The sequence below is a fragment of the Mastomys coucha genome, unplaced genomic scaffold (assembly GCF_008632895.1).
Source record: "Mastomys coucha isolate ucsf_1 unplaced genomic scaffold, UCSF_Mcou_1 pScaffold15, whole genome shotgun sequence".
NCBI lineage: Eukaryota > Metazoa > Chordata > Mammalia > Rodentia > Muridae > Mastomys > Mastomys coucha.
Genome location: NW_022196897.1, coordinates 116,268,699 through 116,275,159, shown reverse-complemented (window position 1 = coordinate 116,275,159; position 6,461 = coordinate 116,268,699).

The window sequence follows — 6,461 nt, the reverse complement described above, 5'->3', positions numbered from 1 at the left end:
TTTTTTGTTTTTTTGGAGGGGAAACTGGGAAAGGAGAAATCATATGACATGTAAATAAAGAAAATATCAAGTAAAAAAAATGTTTGGTATGTAACAGAGGCTGGCCAAGAACTCCTGATCTATTCTCCCAAGTAGAAGATTAATAGGTATGAGCCACCATGCTTACTCCCCTACTCTGACGGCTGGGCAAGGCTCCCATTGGTACGATGTCTTCATGGATTGGTCAACTTTTACAAGCTCTATGGGTTTGCCCCCTCAGTGTCACTTTATAAATGTGGACAACTAAGTCACCAGCAGGTAGAGTAATTGGCACAGCATTAGGGACACTGGCAGGCCTAGTTAAATCCGGAAGAGTGTCCCACGCAGACCCTCAAGAGCCTCCAGAGTTGGCCCAAGTATTTACAGCACTGAAGGAAGAAAACAAACATACAAATGGGCTGAGGCTTGCACCCTGTGGCTCCATTTAACCCTCATCCCCAACTCCAAAGCTGAGAGCAGGGGAAGGGGCTGATCCTAGAGCGTCAGCACTCCAGGCAGCCTAGTCCACAGGGACCTGAGGCAAAAGGAAGCGCCCAAGGAGCAGCTTTGGGAGTTAGCCTAAAGAAGAGACACCTAAGGGCAGGCCTCTTAAAGCAGCTGGGAGGGTTTGGGGGTTGAGATGATGCCACACTCCATGGAACGGTTTGTAGATGTGGAAAGAGGTGACAGCAGTAACCCTGTCCCCCCCAGCAAGCCTACTTGCTCGAGTGTTACAGAGCACAAGCCCAAGCGCTTGTCTTTTCAGGAGACCCCAGGATCTGGAGGCAGACTTGCAAAGAATCTATGGGGAAGCTCCTGAATGTCAGGGGCTTGCTTCCCAGCCCATCATGGCTGATCTCCAGGAAGCCCCTGCAGGGCTTTCCATCAGCCAGATTCCTGATTGAGTTCCACAATTAGTGCTTTCTGGAGTCTTTTCTAGTATGAGTTATAGGAAGGGTGGGGTTGGTTGGTTGTTTTTTCATTGTTAATGATTGTAATGATTTTTGACATAGGAAAGAAAAACTTAAAAAAACTTTTTTTTTTGTTTTTTTTCGAGACAGGGTTTCTCTGTATAGCACTGGCTGTCCTGGAACTCACTCTGTAGACCAGGCTGGCCTGGAACTCAGAAATCCCCCTGCCTCTGCCTCCCAAGTGCTGGGATTAAAGGTGTACGCCACCACCGCCTAGCTTCTTTTTTGTTTTTTAAGTAAGAGAACATACAGTTGAGTGGGTAGGAGGGTAAGCGAATAGCTGGAAAGAGTTGGGGAATGGGAACGAATATAATCAAAATATATTGTTTAAAATTCTCAGAAAATAAAGTCTTAGGGATTTATTTATTTATTTATTTTTAATTTATCAGCTGGAGAAATGGATTAGTTTCAAGACCTCTGTTCGACCCCCAGAACTCAATTAAACAAACAAAAAAGTTAGCCAGGTGATGCTAACACTTGCCTTTTCCCCAGCACTTGGGAGGCAGAGGCAGGCAGATTTCTGTGAGTTCCAGGACAGCTAGGGCTACACAGAGAAACCCTGTCTTCAAAAACAAAAAGAGTTCGAGGCCAGCCTGGTCTACAGAGTGAGTTCCAGGACAGCCAAGGCTATACAGAGAAACCCTGTCTCCCACAAACAAAACAAACAAAATCTAGGGCTGAAGAAATAACTTTTCAGCCACCTGGCATACTAGGGAGAAATAACTCTGGTTTAGAGCACTGGCTCCTCTTCCAGAGAACCTGGGTTTTATTCCCACCACCCACATATATAGATGGTTCACAACCATCTATCTATACCTCCAGTTCCAGGAGATTCATCCAGCACCTCCCTTTGGCCTCCACACGCACCAGCCACATAAGAGGTACACAGATATACATAAAGGCAAAACACTCAAACACATAAAAATTAAAAATTAAATCTGGGTATGATAGCATGTTTATAATAGCAGCACTTGGAGATGGAACCAGGTAAGTCCTCCGAGGCTCACTGACCAGCCAGCCTAGCCAACTTGGCAAGCTCCAGGTGATAAGAGATTGGGGGGGGGGGCAGGTGAATGACAGTGAGGAACTTGACAGAGGAAGGTTGTCCTCTGGTCTACACACACATGCATGCACATAAGCACAGGCACATACACATACCAGAATAATTCTCAGGCTTGGGATGCGCCTTAAGTAGAGTACTAGCCCAGCATGCAAGAAGTCCTGGGTCCCATCCCCAGTGCATAACCTGGACACAGTGACACACACTTGTAAGCCCAGCACTGGGTGGTGGGAGAGGCAGGCAGACCAGGATTTCAAGGTCTTTCTAACAGCACAGAGTTTTAAACCAATCTGGGTGACATGAGTCCCTGTCTCAAAACATAAATAGTAATGGCCATAGAGATGCCTCAGTAGTTAAGAGGACTTGTTATTCTTGCAAAAGACCCAAGTTCCATTCCTAGCTTCCATATCGTGGCGCACAAGCATCCATAACTCCATTTCCAGGGGCCACAACTCTCTTCTCTGGCACCAGTCTCCAACATGCACAGATATACATGGTGGCAAATACTCCATATACAGTAAATATAAAAATTATTATGTACATTAAAACTAGCTAGACATGGTGGCACAAGTCTTTAATTCCAGCACTTGGGAGGCATGAATAAAAGTTTGATGCCAGTCTCAGGTAAATAGCAAGTTCCAGCCTGCCAGGACTACATAGACCCCGTGACACTCAAAATAACTCACCACCACCCCCCAACACACACACAGACACATACACACACACACACACAGAGAGAGAGAGAGAGAGAGAGAGAGAGAAGGCTGTGTAGTTCCTCTGTGCACCAGTGTACCAGGGAAGTCTATTTGACAATCTTCTTTTTCTCTTTAAAATATACTTACTTATCTGGGGTGAAGCAGGGCTGCTGCTCTGGGTTGGTGATGGGAAAAGAAAACCAGACCAACCAAAGAGCCATTTTGAAGGAACAGTTGATGACAAGACAAGACAATGGCTAGCCAGATAGAGCCCAGGGGATAACTTGGAGGTAAAAGTGGAAAAAGCCAAGATGGAAAAAAACCCAATGTTCTGAAACAATGCCAAAAATGTCTCATTCTCCAAAACTCTAAAGAAAAAGAAATGTGTTTATCAACAGATTATTCTCCTTTCCCCCTCCAAGGCTTCTGAATGGCTAAACTGATCCGCTTAAAGCAAAAAGTGTATGTGGCTCAAAGATTTTATTTCATATTAATGAGTATAAATCTGCAAAGCAGGAAAGAACTAAGCCGACAGTTTTGAGCACACATCTCCTTTACCACACAGTGACAGCCGAGTTTCCTGTATCAGTAAAGAAATTGAAGTTTTTCCTCTCGCTTTCGTATCTTCAGAAACTACATCTCTGAAATTTCACGCCTGGGTGAACGTTCAAATAACAGAAAAATAAGGACAACAGGAAACAGGAAAGATGGGACGATAAGGAAAGCTTTTAGTCTGAGACTAAATCTTCATGGAATTTTCTAGCTAGAAAGACTCATTTCCGGGGACAGGTCAGTTTGTGAGGAGCTTGCTGAGGACCGACCTGGGTTCTAGCTGGAGCATCCACCAAGAAAACAAAAAGGAAGTTGAGGCTGGGAGATCCTGACCAGGTACCAATGAGAGACCTGTCTCTAAAGACAAGGTAGACTACCTGAGTTCAGCAGGCAAGGTGGCCTCTGGCCTGAGTTTGTCCGTACAACTTCACATATACCCCTGCCCCCACAAACCTCCATTTTAATATCTTTGCTTCTATTTATTTATTTGGGGTTTTGTTGCATTATTGTTTTGGTTTTTGTGATTTTGTTGTGTCTTGGTTTGTTTTGTTTTTAGGTTGGTTGGTTTTCTGAGACACTGTCTCTCAGGATACCTGGATAGCCCCAGGTATCCTGGAACTTATTAGTAGATCAGACTGGCCTCGAATCCACAGAGATTTGCCTGTATCTGCCTCCATAGTACTGTGATTAAAGGCCTGTGCCAACATGCCTGGCTCACATTGTTTTTGAGACAGGGTCTCAGGTATTTCAGGAAGATGTCAGACTTTCTGTGTAGATGAAGATGACCCTTTTTTAAAGATTTATTTATTATTATAAATAAGTACACTGTAGCTGTCTTCAGACCCACCAGAAGAGGGCATAAGATCTCATTACGGGTGGTTGTGAGCCACCATGTAGCTGCTGGGATTTGAACTCAGGACCTTCGGAAGGGCAGTCAGTGCTCTTACCTGCTAAGTCATCTCACCACCCGACCCTGAACTTGTTAATCCTCCTGCCTCAGCCTCTGCCTGGGGTACAGCTGGGGTACAGGTGGCTTAAAATACCACCAAGTATATATAACATGTGTGGGCCAGAACTGTCTCACTTTGTTTAGATTCTTTCCCTAACAAGCCTTTTGGACATGAAAGTCCAACATGAGATTGAATTTGCATCTAGAAGACACTGATTGGTGTTCAAAACAGCCCCAGTTTATTACATATATTTTATTATACATGTAATGTTGTACCCTTGAAGGACAAGCGTACAGTCCTGCTGTCAGGTGCTCATATCTAGCCGGAAGCTGGGGAACCAGTCAGCAGGGGAAAGAATGAACTGCATTATGAATGAACTTCAGAACTCCTGAATGAACTTCAGGAGCCATGCGAGCCTGCCAAGGAAAGCAGGCATTTAACTTCAGGAGGTCAGAGGAATGAGAAGGCTTTGGGGCAAGAAGAGTGAGATGGGTTCATGTCAAAGCTCCCAAGGTTACAGGGTGGAGGGGCAGTGAGAGTCCCTGCAGGAACATCCTGTGGAGCAGCAGGTATAAGGAGGATGCCAGAGACAGGCTACAGCCAGCTTGAACAGCAGCTCCACTTCCACTAGTCACAGATGTGATTCTCTTTGCTAAGTGTGAGGGAAGCCGCCAGAAAGGGAAAGTGGCTTGTGGAGAGATGGTGGCAGTGCTGGTTAGACGGCCACATAGACACACTGCAGGCGCAAATGAGCCAATTCAAGCTCTGCTTGGAATAAGCAACACTTGTTCCTGGATTTGATGTGGACGTGCCAGGTGACTTTCTGGTTCAAAGGAGTTGGATGCCTGTCTGGCACAATTCTATGGAGTTTTATCTTTTCCCTTCACCTTTATGTGGGTTCCAGGAATTGACGACAGGTCACCTAGGTTTGCATGGTAAACACCTTTACCCACTGAATCATCTTGAAGGCCACCCCCCTTTTAAAATTATTATTAAAGCTCTTTACTTTTGGGAGCACATGTCCCATGGGTAGAGGACAGCTTGTGAGAGTAAGCTCCCTCCTTCCACAGTGTGGGTTCCTGGTAGCGAACTCAGGTCGTTAGGCTTGATGGCAAGCACCTCTACCTGCTGAGCCATCTTGTCAGCCCCTCCCCTTCTACACACACCATTTTAAAAGTTCTTAATGTTTTGGGTGTTTTTTAGATCAATTCATTTTTATATTATGTGTATGAGTGTTTTGTCTACTTATTACATATGTACACTGTATGTGCCTGTAGAGGCCAGAAGTTTAGTTCAGGTGATTCTGAACCATCATGTGGGTGCTGAGAACTAAACCTAGGTCCTCTTCAAGAGCAGAAAATGCTCTTGACCACTGAGCAGTCTCTCCACCCTTCTATTTTGTTGTGGGTTTTTTTTGTTTGTTTGTTTGGTTGGTTGGTTGGTTGGTTGGTTTTGCTTTTGAGAAAAGGTCTCACTAAGTAGATCTGGCTGGCCTGGAACTTGCTCTGTAGATCTGGCTGGCCTCAAACTTGGAGAGATCTGCCTGCTTCTGGCTCCAGAGTGCTAGGATTAAAGGCACGTGCTGCCACATCTGCCTTGTTTTAGTTCATGTTTTCAATGAGATACTAAATGGTTGCTTCTCACCCCAGATTCTAAAAGACACGGGGTGGGCAGAACTTAAAGGTACTTGGAAAGTCATTAGACACTGCCTGGAGGGGAGGTGTGTACATAGGTGGGGTCCCTTAGCCTGCCTGCTCAAGTCATCACTCAGTGACGCAAAGGCAGGAGGAGGACTTCAGCACGGGGCAAGTGGGAAACCGAAGGAAATGGGTCCTTAAACACTGCCCAAAGGGCTGAAGGGGGAAAGGTCACTCTCCTCGGGTACTCTGAGACAGACAATGGGGACAGGAGTCCATAGACTGGGGTGGGGTGAGGGTACTTTGGGCTCCTTTCTCCTCAATAAGGAGAGGGAGGGTTGGGGAAGTTCTTCCTTAACTCTCCAGAGATTTTCTGGAACAAGAAGGGTTGGGCTAACCAGGTATTGGGGTGCTACTAGAAAGAACCCCAAAAAGCAGTGCAAAAGACAAGACTGAGAGACTGGGGTGAAAGGACCTGCCCCTGAGTCAGTCATCCTGCCTGGCTTTTCAGCTTTCCTAAACCTCCACCCTGCAACTCCACAAGCACGTATAGGGCTAGGATTCTTTTTTTTTGTGGG